The following is a 20,012-nucleotide window of genomic DNA, read 5'->3' on the forward strand; positions in this document are numbered from 1 at the left end:
AAGTTAATTGGCTCCCCCTAAAATTGGCCCTAGACTACAGTACTTACACTACATAATATAGACATATGGCAATGGTAGGGATTAGATTGTGAGCTCCTTTGAGGGACAGTTCGTGACAAGATATATATATATATATATATATATATATATATATATATACACTGTACAGCGCTGCGTAATATGTCGGCGCTATATAAATACTAAATAATAATAATAATAATAATCTGCGGCTTGTCATGTCAAGTACATAGATTTGGTGAGATTGGACACAAAAGATTGGATCATTAGTGGCCACCATTACACATTCCCAACATATAGCAAATAAAAATTCGTTTTATTATAAGACTTTTGTATTTTTCTCCTCTTGCTTTGGTCACTTTGTTTGTTAGGTACTATATGGGAGGATTATATCGATAAATAAGGTGAGAAAAGGTCATTAGTAAGCCGGGTCTCTCCTGAGGAGAAGTTTTATGATCAGAATCACCAAATGAAGCAATTTAGAAAAAGATAAAGCAGGTTCTGGCTTTGGATCCAAGAAGGCAGAAAATTCTTTGTTCTGTAAATAATAAAAAAAAAACATGTATTATTCAAATAGTACAGTAGGAAAATATATTACGGCAAGCTGTCTCCAAATAAGAAATATTATCCAATAAGCCCATTTGATGGATAAATGGGTGGGGCTAACAAAGGGACATTTTATGATAGTTTATTAGTATTTATATTAGCAAAAAACATTTCTGTAACAGGTTAACCGAACAAATTATGTAGGTAGAAAAAAAAAAAAAGTCTTGCAAAAAGTAATACCTTTTCATGGCTAGCTGATAGAGTTAAATGATGCAAGCTTTCTGGGATCTCGCCCCCTTCTTCAGGCAGAATTCCAGATGTTAGCTGAAGTAAAACACTGATGCAGGTAAATTTATTATTTAAATTTATTTATTTAGGTACTATTTACCTGCATCAGTGTTTTACTTCAGCTAACATCTGGAAATATGCCTGAAGAAGGGGATGAGATCTCAGAAAGCTTGCATCTTTTAACTTTATCAGTTAGCCATTAAAAGGTATTACAAGACTGTTTTTTTCTACCTACATAATTAGTATTTATATAGCACTGACATGTACCAGTGTGGTATAATGGATTTTGCTGCACCGTAACGCACTGACATCTTCCGCAGCGCTATACAGAGTACATAGTCATGTCACTGACTGTCCTTGAAGGAGCTCACACTCTAATACAGCCTTTCTCAACCTTTCTACCCTGGAGGAACCCTGCAAATAACTTTTGGATCGCAAGGAACCCCTGCAAACATTTTTTTGATCTCGAGGAACCCTTGCATTTATTTTGCAGGAGGCATGGTCTTTAAAAGTATGTGTAGCTGTTTATTTCACTCCCCCCATTACACTGCCACTCATTATACTGCCTCCTGAGTCACCAATTTAGTGCTTCTTGTTACAGTACCACCTATTATTGTGTGCTCTATTATATTTCCCCCACGATGGAGGAAAATGCCAGGGAACCCCTGCAGAGTCCTCAAGGAACCCTGGTTGAGAAAGCATGATCTAATACTACCATAGTCATATGTCTATGTATGTATTGTGTAGTGCATGTATCGTAGTCTAGGGCCAATATAGGGGGAAGCCAATTAACTTATCTGTATGTTTTTGGGATGTGGGAGGAAACCGGAGTGCCCCAGAGGAAACTCACACAGACACGGGGAGAGCATATAAACTCTGTGCAGATAGTGCGCTGGGATTTCAACTGCGGACCCAGTGCTGTAAGGCGAGAGTGCTAACCACTATGCTCTTCCACTAGCACGATACATGCTGCCGGCGTTTAGCACGTGGCGTTTGTGACATCCGAAGACAGATGGGCTCGGTGCGGTGGGCAGCACAGGACAGGTAATGTATAAATGCACACACGGGCTACATTTATACACTAGTACTAGCCGCTGTAGACAAAGTTTGGGAGGCAGGTGGATAAGCCTCGATTTAGATTCGTTTTTACTCCTGAAGGTGTATCCACTGTGCAAATAGAACTTTGCTTTAGCAATGATAGTTTAGTTCAGTTTATAAAGAGAACCATTGGTGAAAAAAGAGAGAACCTGTAATGTATTGCTCTCTATATTACTGCTGCACGGGTCAGCGGGTGGTTAATCACTCACCTGCTCTTCCACGTAATTTATAGATGTCAGAAACTCCGCCCCTCCCCTCCTTCTCGGCAAAGCCGCTCTGGCATCTTCTTTCTAAAATCTTCCTAAGCTGTGGCCACCCCCACCTGTGTACCTGAGCCCATCCCCGGCTCAGCAGCCTAACTGGTGGCTGCCAAGTTTGTGGGGGTGGCCACAGAACTTCTGAAAACTTTGGAAAAATGTCCGTGACTGTTTTTGCGGATGGAAGGGGCGGGGTTTCTGACATTAATAAATTACAGGTGAGCAAGTGAGTGATTAAACCCTCCCACCCACCTAGCCTTGCAACAACAATTGTATTTTTTCAATAAATGTCCTCTTTAATGCATGTAATAGCAAATTTGCATACATTTGCAACATACACATTTTTGTACATACCAAGTCAGCAATTTTTAAAATATGCTGAAAGTGCCAGGCTGGCTTGACTTTGTAGCTTCCTGTTGAAATGATCAAGCAATTTTACTAGACAGACAGCGGTCCAAACACCTCTGCTTAGATACACAGAGAGAATTCTACATCTCTAAACAGCCTAGGCTAAGCATTACTGGGAGGGCGGGGCTAAATACCGTAATTTCTTATTGCAGTGTAGAATAATGGAAGGCACAAATGGCGAATAAAATTACAGGATAGTCTCTTGTTTATTAGGCATATCGATCAAAGCAGACAAATCTGTGACCCGCTGCTTTTATATTGATATGCTTAATGAACAAAAGACTATCCTGTAAGTGTATTTGGTGGTGTGCATCCCCCCGTGCCCGCCTCCCCTGGTGACATTTGCGGAAGCTGAGGGAGTGATTGGTGCAGAGACGCATGCTGAACCGGACACACAGCCGCTGCCGTTTGCCTCGTTTCTTGGAAGTGGTGCTGCGGATTATAATTAAAATCCTGTTTGTGGGATATCCAGCCCACTTAACAGAGAGGTCTTCATACCACTTAGGATTAAGTGAGCGTCACCCATGGGAAGTGGACACAGATCTTCTTCCTTTCGGACTGACTGCACAGAGTGGTAAGAGAGAAGGGCTAATTGCTTTAGCCCAAAGTGCGGGTTAAACTTCCTTCCATTTGCACCTTTTCTTTAGAGCTCTGGGACTGGGCTGATTTACCTAGTTGCTATCACCATTTGGGCCGGCACTGCTTTTCGTTTACATTTTTATATAATAAAGATCTGAATAACCCGATTGAAAATACGATTCACTAAAAACTAAACCATTAATGGGCACCTTTCCTGTGTGCCTGGAGACTTTTATGCTATAGGATGAATGCATCAGGTAATGAGCGCACTATTTGTGCAGAATGCTGTTGGCAGGGCCGATTCTCTCATGAAGCAAGGTGAAACATTTGTATCAGGAGCAGAGATCACAGGGGCAGCATTTTTGTACTGTGGTTACACTAACAGGATGCAGTCACCGTAGGAGGAGAAGCGAGAGGAGAGCGAGGTGAAGAGGTCATCATTGGGGAAAACAAGCTTGTTGTGCTGTGTGAGGAGTCTGACAGTGAGTGAGGAGGTGGGAGGCAGGAGAGCAGCAGTGTTTCATTTGACTTGCCCAGCAGAAGGGAGGAGATGGTACTGCTGTCCTGACTGAGGAGGAATGGAGTGGCTGAGGGTGAGCAGTTTGTTTGTGCCAGACTCACAGCCAGCCAATGTGCTATTGTGCTGAGCTGCAGCATGTCATGTGAGAACATTAAATGAAGCAGAGTAAATTGACGGGTGCTGTGCGATCATTCCAAATGGTTGGGAGAAATGGCAGCCCATCAAAACCCAGGCTGCATTCAAATGACTTCACAGCAAGAAGCCATACAGAGCCTCTTACAGGCATAAATGCACCCAACTAAATCCAAAGCAGGTGCTACAATTTACACTAAGGGTTCTTTCACATTAGGGCAGATTTTCTGCGTTTCAATGCAACGGGTAAAGTTTGCATTACCCAAGGTAAAATGAAAGTCCATAGACTTTCATTTTAGCTTTCACATATAACACTGCGTTTTTGTGCGTTGCCTTACGACGCACCCAGGCGCAGTTTTTCAGCCGACTCTAGCTTTATGCGTTACAATGTTAGTCAATACAACAAAATGTATGCTTTGAGCGTTCTCCAACGCCAGCTCTGATGTGAAAGAGCCCTAATTGAGGAGGTTAGCTTCCAAAACAGTTTGCTTGCAAAAAATTGCGTACTAGACTCCTCCACCACAGTGAAGTCATCCTATTGGAAGGGACCCTAATCTCTATTTTAAGCAACCAGAAAACGACATGCAAACGTCCGTTTGACCTGGGAGCAGCTAGCCATTAAAGTAGAGGAAGGAGTGCAGTGTGGGCCGTGCACACCCTTCCAGGTATTTTACACAATAGAAAAGTTAAATTTACATTTTTTTGTACACAGTAGGGAAAATGTAAGTTTAACCTTTCTATTGTTCAATTTACAAATGACACGAGCCGCGTTCAGCTGATGGATCCTGAAGTCTGTGACCCGCTCACCATCAGCCACAATGAAACCAGAAAGCAGCCTTTGGTGTATTTGGAACTTAATGTCACAGCGGCAGAAAATACGCTGCAACCGATACCGGGGCTCTAAGTAAACCACTCAAGGAGAAAAATGCAATTTAAGACCTGAGTAAGCACGACACGCTGCGTCTCTAAAAGCCACATCAAAGCTAGGCTTGAAAATTAGGGTTCTAAATGCAATTACTAGAAAGATCATTGGGCTGAAATAAAAGTGCGAAATGGAATGGCCAAAACCAGGAGGAGGAGACTGTTTCCACCCCCAGGCAATTGTTTGTGTTAGATTGGGAGTTTGCGTATTGCATGAAGAGTTGCCTCCTTCGGGAAAGCAATGGATAGCTCAACTATTAAAGTGAACCGGTAGTGAAAATAAAGTACCCCACAGGGGTACTTATCTCAGGAGGGAGAAGCCTCTGGATCCTAAAGAGGTGCTTATCTTATCCTCTGCAGTAGAGGGGATCCAGCGCTGGGACCCCCAAAGATCTCCTTGTGGGTGTGCACGCATGCACACCAGCGGCTTGTCACTCGAGCTCCGGCGGAAATAGCCAAGCCGGATCGGGTATGCTCTACTGTGAAGGCGTAGACACCTTGCGCCTGCGCAGTAGGGTGGACCTGATCTGGTTTGGCTATTTCTGCCAGAGCTTGAGTGGGAAGCCGCTACTGCGTCTCCACGTGACAGCAAAGGAGATAGCTTTTGTCTCTTTTTGTCCGGGGGGTCCCAGCAGAGGATCAGGCTGGCCAAGGACGGGGGAAGCCTCATTAGGGTGCAGAGGTTTCCCAATCCCGAGGTAAGTACCGCCAAGGAGCACTTTTTTCCTTACAGGTGTTCTTCCAAGAAGCATACTTGTTGGAAGAAGTATACTAACTGCTGTTACATTGGCTGCATGTCCTCAACATCGAGAAAGCAACGGAGATTGGTCCTTATCCAATTATCTAATTTTGAATTGTCTTGCTTCGTGGGAACTTTAAAGTGAACCTGAGATAAAAGACATAAAAGACTGTACTTACCTAGAACCCGAGGTGGGCTCTAAGAATCCTAATAGCACACAGAGGTTGGGTCTGCATATAATGCCCAGCCTCTGTTGCTATACAGCGTCCCCCCTAGGCCCCCACTCCCCCCTGCGCTCTGCTGTCCCCATAAATCAAACGGCGTGCTAGCAACACAAAGCGTGTCGCTAGCCAGCTGTTTACCTCTGGATGTGTCAGTCTCGCAGCGCTTCCCCGCCTCCTCTACATCTCCGCTCCCCACCTGCCTCCCTTCCCTCCAATCAGCGGGAAGGGACGCAGGCGGGGAGCGGCGACAGAGGCTGGGGAGCGGCGAGACTGACACATCCAGAGGTAAACAGCTGGCTAGCGATGGCGCAAGCACGACGTTTGATTTATGGGGACAGCAGAGCGCAGGGGGGGGGGACGCTGTATGGCAACAGAGGCTGGGCATTATATGCAGACCCAACCTCTGTCGGCTATAGGATTCTAAGAACTCACCTCGGGTTCTTTTCAAGACCCCTTCAGGCCGCTTGTTTCCTCACCGTCTCCCCGGGTGGTTCATATGCCCGGCAGTAGAGCCCGGGAGCCTGGCGGAGTCAGACTTCATCACACAGACTCCCCCGTCGCCGGGAGCGTGAGGCCGGACACTTGCAACGTTCGTGACTTGGCCAGGCAACCGGGCCGTACTACGGGGGACAGGAGCCACCCGTGAGACTGTGAGAGACCGAGAAGCCTCAACGGGGCTTAAGGAAGCCCCCTGAAATGTCTTTCATCACAGGTACACTTTAAAGCGATTTCATTGGTAAAGTTTGAAAATATCTCATTGGAGAGAACTCAGAAGACAAGTTAATAGAATATGGGCCAATCTGTGTAAAGGTGGCAACACGATACTTTTTTTATATTCATTTTCAATTCAACAATTACAATAAATTACAATACATTTTTCTTCCTGAGAGAAGACTGATAATTTTCCTAATGGAAACACAGGCAATGAATCTGAATAATGGAAGGTACAAAGGCCCACCCGTCCTCAATCATCGTTTATACAAAAGAAAAACCTACAACCAGATATTTAACATATGATATAAACATTTAAAGGAAACTAGAGCCGAGACATACTTACCTTTTTATACATACCTGGGGCTTCCTCCAGTACCATGAACATGGAACGCTACCACGCCACCGTTCTCCACTGCCCGCAGCTTCAGTAACGGGTTCCGTAACAGTCGTGGCCAGTCTGACGCAATCGAAGTGTGCTATTTATGTATCTCTCCAGCAGCCGAGGGCGCACTTCTCTTGCGCAGACTGTCCGCGACTGGAGGAAGTTATGGGACCCGGTACCAGAGCTGCGGGCAGCGGAGGATGGCGGCGTGGGAGCGATCCATGCCCATGGGGCTGGAGTAAGCCCCAGGTATGTATAAAAAGGTAAGTATGTTTTGTCTCTGGTACACTTTAAACATTGGGTAGGGTTATAAGGTAGCCATCCTGGAGGACTTGTCGAAACCCTACTACCAGTAAGTATATGGGCTCTTCTCCCAATGTCCTCCAGGACAACTTCCTCCTGAGACCAGTGAGAAATCATGACCGAATGAAGTACCTTCCCCCAGAATGCCTGGTCCTGGCTGGCCAAGATATTCACTCCATAGTGTTTGATAAACCTTGCATGACCTGACCATGTATCTGCCCTACAGATCTGTTCAAGTGATGCTCTAGGCCATTCTGCTCAAGAATTTACAACTGACCTGCTGAAACTTGCATTTATGTTGCAACTGACCTGCTGAAACTTGCATTTATGTTGGAAGGGGTATCTATGCCCGATTGCAGACATGCCCATACCATCAGATCTCTTATCCATCTAGAGCACAGCTGTCGAACTCCAGGCCTGGAGGGCCAGATCCATGCCAATGTTTGGACAGGGGTTGTGTGTGATCCTGACTCTGAAACTTCAGGCAGACTATGTGGTATATTCTGTGGACTAGTCTGAGGGAGAACCTGTGGCTGTAGCTGGACCTGATCCACAGGCAGTGCCTGGACTGGACTTGGAAACCCACTAAACGCTGCAAAGGTGGACAAAAGTTAATTTTTCATAGTTTTCATCAGGTGCAACATGGCTTTATTGGTGTCAGTTCCCTGTGACTGTGCCTTAGATTTTGCAATACATCTTTCATAAGTGGATCTAGTATAATCTGCAGGAAGCCTTGAGTCACATCTAGCACACTTATTAAGGAGCCCATCCATACACTTAACGATTTTCCCGCTGATATACAGCAGATTTGATCACTGTGATTGAATCTTCTGTGAAATCGTTGCGCAAACGCTGACCGAACGATCGTTTTCCGTCCGAAATCGATCGTTCCCGTCAATCCGTCCATGCGGAAGATTTTGCTCGATTGCCGGCGGGTCGGGAGTGTGTCGATAGCGGCGTTCGAATGTCCGATGACCGACGCTAGCGGCACTACATTAACTGATCCGGCCGGCGCGTATCCCTGCTGTTCCTTCTCCGCTGGGCTCTGGCAGGCTTCACTTCTTCCTGTCTGGGGAAGTTTAAACAGTAGAGAGTGCCCTCTACTGTTTAAACTTCCCCGAACAGGAAGTACAGTGAAGCTGGAGCCGAGCGCGGAGAAGAAGACAGCGGAGACCGGGGGACTCACGCCGGCCGGATCAGGTAATGTATGCAGGGGTGGCGGCGGCAGCTTCACAGATGGTAAATCGATTTCATGCTAAAATCGATTCTATCTGTTGGTCGATCTGATGGCAAATCGACCAGTGTTTGGCCACCTTTAGTCTTTGAAACATGCTTGGAAGCTTAAAAAACAAAAGCAGTCACAGGCAAAAATAGGCCTTACTAACTCTCCCGCACTGGTTTGTTATATAAACTGAAGGAGAGACGACGGTACCTGTGAAGCTGTTACAGTCTGCTCTGAAGCTTCCATAGGCTGTTTGGCAGAATCTGTGGGCTGCTCCATGCCTTGCAGACTGACTCTTTTGGCATCCCTCACGGCTGTGCAAACGCACCGCTTAAAAGCTACCTTCCATTGACATCAGTCAGATGAACTTCCTGCTGACCGAACTGTGGGGGACATTTATCAAGAGTGTCTGAGACAAAATATTTGTAGGTTTTTAGAAATCCGTGCAGAACTGTCTCAGACACCTTAGTAAATCACTAAATAGTGCAGTTTCCTTCTTAAACTGTTAGGAATAGGAGGAGTTATGAAGGTCTCTCAGGCAGTGCAATGTGTGAGGGAAGAAGGTGTTGCTGAGGTAACCAATACATCTGTTGTATTGCATCAATGCCCAGCACTGGAAGGGTTAAGCACAGAACAGCTTCACAGGACACCTGGGTGAGGAGTTCAGCAGTGGGAGGAGCAGGGCTGTGGAGTCGGTACAAAAATTATCCGACTGACTCAGTTTATGAAACCACCAAAATCATGTCTAGGCTACACTGCTCAATCTGTAGAACTGCTATTATTAAGCACTTCTTAATCTGTGGCAGTTTAAGAATGGATTTGAACTTTTCTTAGCTGTAGTGCAGCTCTAGAAATCCACGCTAAACTGCCACTATTAACTAGGAATTAATGATTTTCTTATTATCATGCAGAACTGTTCCCCCTGCTGGTTAGAACTGTTTATGAAGAAAAAAACTTTTGGTAAGGCTTTGATAAATCTGGCCCTCTGTCCTGATGGGTCAGCTGCCGCCAAGATTCTTCTCCTTCCTGCCTACATCATGCTGAATACAGGGACGCCAGGGGCAGAGGCACTGGGACCCACGCCAGCACCACCATGCACTAGTGGATCAAACGGAGCTTATGCAGGTAATCCCCCGCGCCATGGCTCGGTCCAGGCTGCAAGACAATGCTAGTCCCCTGTGCCAGGAAAGAAAAACCATGTAAATCAGACACAGGTGCCCACAGGCTCCCCTGTCCACACATAACCTTTACATGGCTCCTACAAAGCCTGCATCTATTGGGTGTAGGAAACAAAAAACTGATGATTGAAGACAGGGTGGGCCTTTGCACCTTATTCAAATGTATTGCCTGTGTTTCCATTAGGGAAGGGATCAGTCTTCTCTCAGGAGGAAGCCGTCCTGGAGGACGAAGGAAGAAAAAAAAATGATTGCAAACTGAAAAAAATTGCTTAGGTGTATGACAGGGCTGGGCAAGCTACAGCCCGATGATATATAAGGTCATCAGACAAGCTGCAGGCTCCTTATTGTATCCAGGCTCCCTTCCTTCTTGAAGTTGTAGTCTCCATTCAGAACTTTGGTGGGATCTCCAGGGTGTATGCACTACCCATCCGCGCGCCCTCTCTGTATGCGCTTCTGCCCCACCCTGCTATGTGTAGCAACGGCCACCGGGAGCATCTTGGGCATGCACAGTTGATCGTTTCCAAACTGCGCATGCTCAGGCGCTTCATGGCTGCTGTGCACAGTTGTGCAAGACCACGGTACAAGAGGAATGGACAGTGCGGAGCTAAGAGAATGGTGGCTACAGTGCCCAGATGGAGGTGTGGCCAGATGCAACAAAGAGGCTGGAGTGTCTGAAGAGGTCATATACCATCAAAATTTGTATATCATTTTTCACCTTTGTGCACTTTAAAGCCAAGTTTAATACAGGTGAAACTCGAAAAATTAGAATATCGAGCTAAAGTTAATTTATTTCAGTAATTCAACTTAAAGGGGTTCTCCAGCAGGGCCGGCCTTAGGTTTCACAGCGCCCTGAGCGAAAACTGATTTTTGTGCCCCCCCCCCCTTCATCCTCTTCCCACGTGCATATACACACGCACTCACACACACGCACTGAGGCCCATATGCAATTCCCCTTTTCTCCTGAGATGTCTCCTAGAACAGCGGTTCCCAACCTTTTTGACATTGTGACACATCACACATCACATATGTATAAAAGAAAAAATACTATTAATGACCACGAATGGATGGAGGGAGTGCATTATCCTGAATACACTTAAAAATGAAGGCTAGAACCTTTCAGGTGTATTATTAAAAACAATCAGTGGGACAGTTAGCTCCCCCCCCCCCCCCCCCCGATTTAGAATTATAGCACAGCACCGACAATTTGCACCACGCGTTATAGCCGCAGTGCAGCTACCCCCCCCAAATGCCCTCAGACTCAGTATAGATAGGTAGCCAGGTATAGGTGACCCCGTATAGGATCTCAAGTGTAGGTGCTCTCAATATAGGTTGCCAAGCATAGGTGCCCCCAGTATAGGAAGTCAGTTGAAGGTCTCCATCCCCCCCCATAGGTAGCCAGGCGTAGGTGCCTCCAGTATAGGTAGCCAGGTGTTGGAGCCCTCAGTAAAGGTAGCCAGCTATAGGCGCCCCCTTGGAAGCTGGCGCCCTGAGCGACCGCTCCAGTCGCTCATATCAAAGGCCGGCTATGTTCTCCAGTACCTATAAAATGCTAAAACTGACACTTACCTGGGGATTCTATCAGCTCCCTGCGGCTGTAATGCCCCACGCCGACCTCTTCCGATGCTCGTTCCCCGCCGCCGGTAATCTGCTAATTATTCGTCTAACTAGACGAATAGAACTGCGGCTGCGCGGCCATGGCTGCACGCTCGCTCCCGCTTCATTGGGAGCTTACTGCGCAGGCGCAGTACAAAGTTTTCTTGTACTGCGCATGCGCAGTAAGCTCCCGATGACGCTATTCATCTAGTTAGACAAATAATTAGCAGATTACCAGTGGCGGAGAACGGAGCATCGGAGGACGACGCGGGACATTACAGCTGCAGGGGCCGATAGAAGCCCCAGATATGTGTCAGTTTTAGTTTTTTTATAGGTACCAGAGAACCCTTTTAAAAGGGTGAATCTAATATATGAAATAGACTCATTACATGCAAAGCGAGATATCCCAAGCCTTTATTTGTTATCATTTCAATGATTACGGAACTTATGAAAGGAATGGGAAGGCTCTTAAGGATAGACACCTTCCCTCTCCTTAGGTGAATATCTGTTCTTTTATTTTAATTTGGCTTCAGGTTCACTTTAAAGACTGTAACAAAAATGTCATCCTTTTTTCTACTATCCTACAAGTTCCTAAACCTATTCTAATGTGCTCTGGCTTACTGCAGCACTTTGTACTATCACCGTCTCTGTAATAAATCAACTCATCTCTCTCCTGTCGGATTTGTCGCCCTGTGTCTGGAAGGCTGCCAACTCTTCAGTGTTGTTGATCTGTTATGCACGCCCCCCTCCAGGCCCCCTCTATGCACACTCCTGTGTGTGTTATTTAGATTAGGCAGCTTCTCTGCTCTCTTATCAGTGAGAGAAGAGACCTGATTTTACAAGCTGGATAAATCGTCCTCTCTTAGGCTGTCAAAGGAGCTGACTGGGCTGTCACATACATTACTGAGAAATTACAGACACCGGGCAGAGCTGTCTGCAGGAAGAAACACTTCAGGGGGAAGAAGATAAACATACAAATGATCTCTTGAGATTCAAAAGGAAGGGTGTATACAGCCTGCTTGTGTATGGATGTATTTTCTATGTGTGGACATACTGTACATCAACCTACTTCCGGTTTTGGTGGCCATTTTGTTTGTTTATAAACAAACTTTTTAAAACTGTTTTTGACTACTTTTAATGAAATTGTGACAGAGGGTAATAGGAGATGTCCCCTAACACACTGGTATGTTTACTTTTATGCAATTTTAACAATACAGATTCTCTAAGTTGAGTTACAGAAATAAATTAAATTTTTGCACGATATTCTAATCTTTTGAGATTAACCTGTAATCACAATGCACAAATACTACCTTTTTTGAATGTAAAATGTATCTTCAGTGATCCTTTCAGAAATGGAGATATTACCCAGAAATGTGTCTCTCAGAGGCCTTCAACAGAAAACCCCTCAGAATAGGTTTTTGTTTCAGCCTTTGGACCTGCCCGGCATTTATCAGGATGGACACTGCTGACAAGCTGAGGTGGATAATGGGTTGCTAGTAATTCAAACTTGCGTACAAACTGTATACAACCTGGATCTGGGTCAATGAAAATCACTTCCCATTCGGACAATTTTGATTGGTCCAGATCCAAGCAGCCCACAATTTACATTACATTTGCATGCCAGTTGGAATTATTTTCCTCTTTGGCAACTGGTATTGTTTAAAGGGAACCTGAAGAGAAAATACATTTATGCTATAATGAATTGTATGTGTAGTACAGCTAAGAAATAGAATATTAGTGGCAAAGGAAAGAGTCTCATATTGTTTCCAGTACAGGAAGAGCTAAATTTCAGTTATCTATGCAAAAGAGCTTCTCTAAGTACTCTGACCCAACTTAAGACAGTCCTAATTTCTGAAGCACTTTGACATCAAAGAGACCGTAAGAGGCAGCTTTAGATAAGGTTTTACTGCAGGGCAGTTCAAAGGGTCATTAGCTCTGCTCCGTTTCGTAGTTTAACCCCTTGCTTACCAGCAGTCTCTGGCCCCTTAAAGACCAGAGACTGCTGGTACCACAAAACAGCGCTTACTGACGAATCACGCACATACCCGCCGTTCTTGACCGCCGCAGGCCCCTCTCTCAGCAGTCTGTATGACGGTAGAGCTCTGCACTGGTCAGGAGCTGCTTTCATTGGCTCCTGATCCTGTCCATCAATGTGAGCCAAAGTGATTGGCTCACAGTGAGCCAATGAAAGCGGCTCCTGACCTGCTCACAGAGCTATAGACGGCAGGGCGAGTGAACTTGGCGGGTGCAGAGCAGCAAGACTGGCAGTAGCGCGTGATGGGAAAGGTTAAATCTACGTCCTGTCAGAGCCGCACAGCCACCTGCAGGACGTAGATTTCAACCGACGCGGCCTGGAAGCGGTTTTAATACAGAGTGATGTTTGTAAACTGCAAATATTAGAGAAGGATGCAAGGTTATAAAAAAAGCTATGTAACTAAAAATAAAAATGAGACTCGTTTCTTTGCTACTAATGTTCTATCAATTATCTGTACTACACATACAATTCACTATATCATTTTTTTTTTGCTTCAGTGTCACTTTAACCCACTGGAAGGTGAAGACTTTATTGCATCACATGGGGAAGTGGGTGGCAACTTCCTGCTTTTTTTTAATGTAGATAATCAATTCTAGTGACCTTCAGTATCTGAACTCTAAAGCCTCCCTGAGCCACTTCTGCTTTCTCTCTCCAAGTTCTCTAAAGGCCAGACAGTGAATTGTGAGATTAGCTGAAACTTTCCCTGCTGCTGTGTGAACTGTGTGAATAGATTTTCAAGTTGAGTCATTACCGTGACAATTTATCCTCACATGCCGTCCTTGTGACGCTTCTGGCCGTGCGGTTTCTGATTTTGCAGGCAGACAGCTGCACCACCGGCCGGTCTGATGCTCTCCGGCTGTAACAACAAGAAAAATTGCTGATGAGAGGGACTCCGTAGCTCCTGAAAAGCAAGGAAAAAAAAAACTGACAAAAGAATGAAACATTAAAATAAGTTTTCTGTAGACTTACAGTTTGGTCCACAGAAGGACTACTTCCCATTGTCCAATGCTGGTTAAGAAGTAAAGACGAAGAGGCAGAGAAGAGACGAAACAAGGCAGCGCTGGGGGTCAGTGTTAGGCGTAGCAGCTTATACCAGGGAGGAAAGTGCGAATCAAGCAGAGCGTTCCCGCTGTTTCACCTCCTTTTGCGTTTCACCAGTCTTCCCGACCTCTTGAAGGCATCAGCGTCTCAAGCAGAAACTTCAGAATGAACTTGTCCCTCATCTCAGAGGGAGGGAGAGCGCAAGGAGAGATTATCCAAAGTCAGATGCAGCTGAATCACCTCATAAACACGTTCTGATTCCACCGAAAAACAGAATAAAGAGCAACTCCAGACAAACCGCTAAAAACACAACTGGTGGAAAATGTTGTGGATAACCTAATGATACCTAAAATCATAGGCCAGGCAGGAGTATCAGCGTCTTACTGACCATTTTAAACCACTAGTAAACCAAACTAGACTAGCAGTTCCCACAGAGCTCTGCCCCCCCCCCCCCCCCTCCAATGAGCCCACCCAATTATCTCCCTCTCCTGCTTATAATATTTCAAAGCAGAAACGCCCACTGTAATTTTAAAGCACATCTGAAGTAAGAGGTATATGGAAGCTGCCATATTTGTTTCCTTTTAAACAATACAGATTACTTGGCTGTCCTGCTGATTCTCTGCCTCCAATACTCTTACCCATAGACCCTGAACAAGCATGAAGATCAGATGTCTCTGACTGAAGTCTGTCTGAATTAGCTGCATGCTTGTATCAGGTGTGTGATTCAGACATGACTGCAGCCAATCAGATCAGCAATACTGCCAGGCAACTGGTATGGTTTAAAATAAAATTAATATGGCAGTCCCCGTATCCTTTTCAGTTCAGAAAGCCTTTAACTTAACATTTTTAAATCGGAACTTTAGCCTAAACAAACATACTGTCATTAAGTGACATTAGTTATGTTAAAATAGATAGGTAATATAATCTCTTACCCACCCTGTTTTAAAATAACAGGCAAAGGTTTGTGATTTCATGGGGGCAGCCATCTTTTTCCTGGGGGCAGCCATCTTTTTGGTTGGAAGGAGGTGACTAGGAGCATGAGGCACAGTTCCAACTGTCCTGTGTCCTGATCACCTCTCCCAGCTGGGCCACGCTAGGTTTCAAATCTCAAATTCAAAATTAAGAAAAACATATTTGCGCCAAAAATTCAGAAAGAGAAAAACATCATCAGAAATTCCATCATGCTTTGCACAGCATCAGGGGAAACATGCCCAGGCAGTTTCCTTCTGTGCAGCTAAAAATGAGGCTTGGGTAAGAAAAACAAAGTTCTGATGCTGTGAAACGCAAACACCAAGCCTTTTCAGTGCTGCTGAATAGATTTTTAGTCTGGAGGTTCACTTTATTATTATGATGCACTTATATGGCTGTGGCAACTTCTGCAGCCCTTTACAGAGTACTCAGAGGAGCTCACAATCTAATCCTACCATAGTCATAGTCTAATGTCTACCATATTATGAATATGTATTTATATAGCACCGACATCTTCTGCAGCACTTTACAGAATACATAGTCATGTCTCTGACTGTCCTCAGAGGAGCTCACAATCTAATCCTACCACAATAATTGCGTAATGCATTGTATCAGGGGAGGAAACAATTGATTTATCAGTATGTTTTGTGACATGGGAGGAAAGTTCAGTTGCATCTGTGATGTCAGAAACGTCAGGCTCGCCTTTAGATGATGTAAAGTAATCAACTATAGAGCCCAATTTATGTAATTAGCTGAATGGGAAATTTAAGGTCCGTACACACGCCGGACTTTAGGCGGATCGCTCAGAAACAGCCGTATCAGTCTGACGACAGAGCGTACACACGCCGGACTGTCGCTGGCACGCCCACCCAGCGGGAGGCAACGACGGACCCGTCGTTGCCTAAAGTCCGGCGTGTGTACGGACCTATAGAATGACTACCAATAAGTTACCTTGCTAGCAACGTACTACTATGCAAATGTAGATATAGGAATTAAAGGATGTTCTTATCCATTTGTCTGGAGTTGATCTTTAACAGTAGATAACATGACATTCCACATTTGTTAAAATTGTATTAACAGGCATCAGTAGCACTCTAGTAATTTTGTAATTTAAGGATATCAAAAAAATATAAATCTTTGTATTTTATTTTACAGCCAGATAGCATTTTTTTTTACAAAGAAAGAAATGACTACATTTTAATTCTCACTGTATAATTGCCTGCATGGAGCAGAAAGCATTGCATCTCTGGACAAGTATCACCTGCACCATTCAAAAAATGGTTACACCCCCCACTACTCACTGTGCTGGCAGTAAGACTAAGCTCTACATGTGGCCATCTCTGCAGGTAACACATACTTAAATTTGAAACCAGTTTGCAAATTCTATTATGGTGCAAAGATTTGTTACCAACAAGTGTGGAATGTCACTTTAAACAATTAGTCCAACAAAGATTTGATCCAAATCACCGAATTAGAACATAAACAGGTCTGTTTATTAAGTTAGATAATCACCAGATAACAAAGAGATTTCCGTGTGTTGTACGATAAACACACTGCTAAACGTAGCCACATGTGCAAACAGCAAATAAGTAGATTTACACAAGAGGATTGGATATGAGATTTTAATAATGGTGTATTAGTTGATTTGTGTTCAGTAATCCAGAAAGCACCGCAGAAAGGTTAATGAAAGAATTAAAAAGAAAGTGATTAAAAATGATTAAATAGTCTACATCCTTTCAATGCTTGTATTTATTTATTTGTACATTAGGTTGTGTTCAGCTTAATGAACAGCTGCCGATATAAAGTGTTCTTGTAAGAAAACGCTATATATTTGAGCTTGTAAATCGTGATCCGGCATGTAAAGTAACAATGCCTGTAGAAAGCCCTAAGTAGATCCGAGATGAAAAACCAACTATAACAAGTAACTTGTCTATATATCTTATCTAAAGTTTAGATAGTTTACACAGCATATCTAGCTGCAAACAGCTTCAACAGAATATGATTATTTCTTCCTGTGATACAATGACAGCAGCCATGTTCTGTTTGTAAACATTACACACAGGCAAGCTGCTCTGCATCTCCAGCCCTCAGTCTGTGAAATCCTAATTCCCCCTCCTCCCCTCTGCTTCTGAAATCTCTGGCTAGTAACACCTCCTCCTCCTCCTGCCCAGACTGAGCTCCCATAAGCCCTTTCTACTGTCTGAAAATGCCAAGGCACTCTGAAAAGTTTTGGGCGAGGCTTGTGTAGTTTATAGGGAATTAAAAGTTAAAACTAAAACAAAAAAAGTATTTGGCTTGAGGAATGCCCTATAAACAATAGGAAAGGAACACAATTATGCAATGAGTAAAGGTTTATCTCGGGTCCACTTTAAAGTGGGTCTGAAGGTGAACATTGAGAAATGCACCCTGTATGTATTTAAAGAGCTTAGCCTGTCTAATTCCGCCTCATCTGTGACTAATCACAAATGGAAATTGGTCTCTTAGCTGTGGCAGCTCAAGAATGCCCTCTGTCCTGGCAGAGCAGCTAATTGGTAAACACAGGATGTTTACAATATGTCTGCTTCCATGAAAGCAGGAGGAAGACACACTGCAGATTTATTGCAGGATTTGTATCAGCTGTAACAAATAAATGTTTTTCTTTAAATGTTATTACGCTGTTGTTTATCCTTTAGAGCAGAGGGGAAGTTCTGAGCTCAGGTCCGCTTTAATAAGAGAACCTTTTAGACTGTGATGATGTTTGGCATAAAAAAAATATCTATATTTTCAAAACAAACAGTAATCAAATGAACGAGACACTTTAATATATTAGAAGTTTCGGCAACAATGGAGAGGACAGTTTTGCACATCAGGAGGCGCACATTATGTTCTTTGTACAACTCTACAAAAGGACTTGCTTTTCTCAAAAAGATGTTGGGCTTCATTCACAAACCGGTGCTAACTGTTAGCACGCTGTGAAAAGTGGTTTGCGCAAAATTTCGCATGATAACGTTTTTTGCGTGCAAAAATTCACATTGCGCGTTAACGCACATTTTTTATGCGTTAATGGTCGCGTTTAGGCGATATATTCGTGTTATCGCGCGAAAATGCGATAAAACGCGCGAATACCCATGCTAACAGCACCGTTTTGTGAATCAAGCCCGTTGTCAGCATATAAAGTGCCCCAGCACATTCATTTTTAAAAGGTATGGAAAAAAAGGCGTATGCAGTGCAGTTAAACTGGCAACATTCCTCTTTGGTTACTTTCTCTGATCAATTTCTTTGCACATAAGGGCCCGTTTCCACTATTGCATTGCGGAATCGTCGGCGAATCACCCGAGGCGAAATCGCATGCGGGTGCGATTCCGCATGCGTTTTTGCATAGGTTAGGGTAATGCGATTTTAACCATGTCACTGCCTGTGTAAATTAACATGGGTACCTATGCAAAATCGCATGCGAATTCGTGGCAAAAAACGCATGGGGAAAACGCATGCGATTTCCCTATTCAATACATTGCATGCGATTCGCCTGCATTCCACACGCAAGCGAATTCTGAGGGCTCTGCCATGCAGAAAAATGCTGCACAGAAAAACGTACAGCAAAACTGACAAGTGGAAACAGGCCCATCCACTTGTATTGGCTGTGCGAATCCGCATGCGGGCAACGCATGCGTATTCGCGATAGTGGAAACGGGCCCTAAATCAGCATTCTGCACAGACCAAAATTGTCCATTTAAATTTTCATGTTTTTTGGTTGTGTACCAACACATTACGCATGACTTTACAGAGAGCTCTGGGCAATCCACATCACTCACCCTCCCTCCTGGTGGTTCAAAATTGAATGTCTTCAGCACATTTTAGGAATACTATGCGGAGAAGACAATTAACCTGCCAGAATTTTTTTAGAAAGTAAAGGAAACTGAAGCACCTCACTGAAGCCCCCTCACTTGAGAAGAACATACCTTGGACACACACTAGAATGTCAAACTTCAGCCCACGGGCCAAATCTGGCCCTCTGAGCCATTCAATTTGTCCCCCACTTTGCATTATGTTTGGCCCACTCTAGACCACCAGGGAAGCCATATTGGAGGTGAAGCCATAGAAGACCAAGGAAAGCCATTTGGGGGAGGTGGGACAAAGCTCTAAGCACTAGGGAACTGTATAAGGGAGGGTGGGGGCCTCTAGACACCAGGGAACTGTGTAGGGGAGCGAGGGGGCCTCTAGACAACAGGGAACTGTATAAGGGAGGGTGGGAGCCTCTAGACACCAGGGAACTGTATAGGGGAGGGTGGGGGCCTCTAGACACCAGGGAACTGTGTAGGGGGGCGAGGGGGCCTCTGGACAACAGGTAAGTGTGTAGGGGAGGGAGGGGGCTTCTAGACAGCAGGGAACTGTATAGGAGAGGGAAGGCCACTAAACACCAGGGAACTGTATAAGGGAGGGTGGGGGCCACTAGACACCAGGGAACTGTATAAGGGAGGGTGGGGGGCTCTAGTCACCAGAGAACTGCAAAAGGGAGGGTGGGGCCTTTAGACACCAGGGAACTGTATAAGGGAGGGTGGGGACCTCTAGATACCAGGGAACTGTATAGGGGTTGTAGAAGGGACCATTAGACACCTGGGAACTTTATAAGGGAGGAAGGTACCCAGTAGATATTGAGGTTGGCCAGTGACTTGGTCCCAGTGTTTAATTTCGGCCCACTTTGTATTGGAGTTTGACACTCCTGCGATGGTTCTCTGCAAAGCGGACACGCAGGGTCACCTCTGCAAAGAATGTAGCGCGTGTGCAACGCCCCCCGATCCCCTCCCCTATGAGTCTCCCAACCTGGTGTGTCGTCTCAGCTGTGTACAAATTGAGGGCATTGTTTTC

General features: G+C 44.8%; 1 protein-coding gene and 1 long non-coding RNA gene across 2 annotated transcripts in view; both read right to left on the reverse strand.

Annotated features, from left to right (window-relative positions):
• MOSPD2 (motile sperm domain containing 2) overlaps nt 1-20,012 on the reverse strand; it is a 162,401-nt gene that overhangs the window by 32,964 nt on the left and 109,425 nt on the right. The window lies entirely within an intron of this gene.
• LOC137547283 (uncharacterized) lies at nt 13,909-14,449 on the reverse strand. Its single transcript, XR_011026548.1, has 2 exons — nt 14,127-14,449; nt 13,909-14,013 (listed from the first exon to the last, which is right to left on the reverse strand). It is a non-coding gene; the product is annotated as an uncharacterized lncRNA (long non-coding RNA).

The sequence above is a fragment of the Hyperolius riggenbachi genome, chromosome 2, assembly GCF_040937935.1.
Source record: "Hyperolius riggenbachi isolate aHypRig1 chromosome 2, aHypRig1.pri, whole genome shotgun sequence".
Taxonomy (NCBI): domain Eukaryota; kingdom Metazoa; phylum Chordata; class Amphibia; order Anura; family Hyperoliidae; genus Hyperolius; species Hyperolius riggenbachi.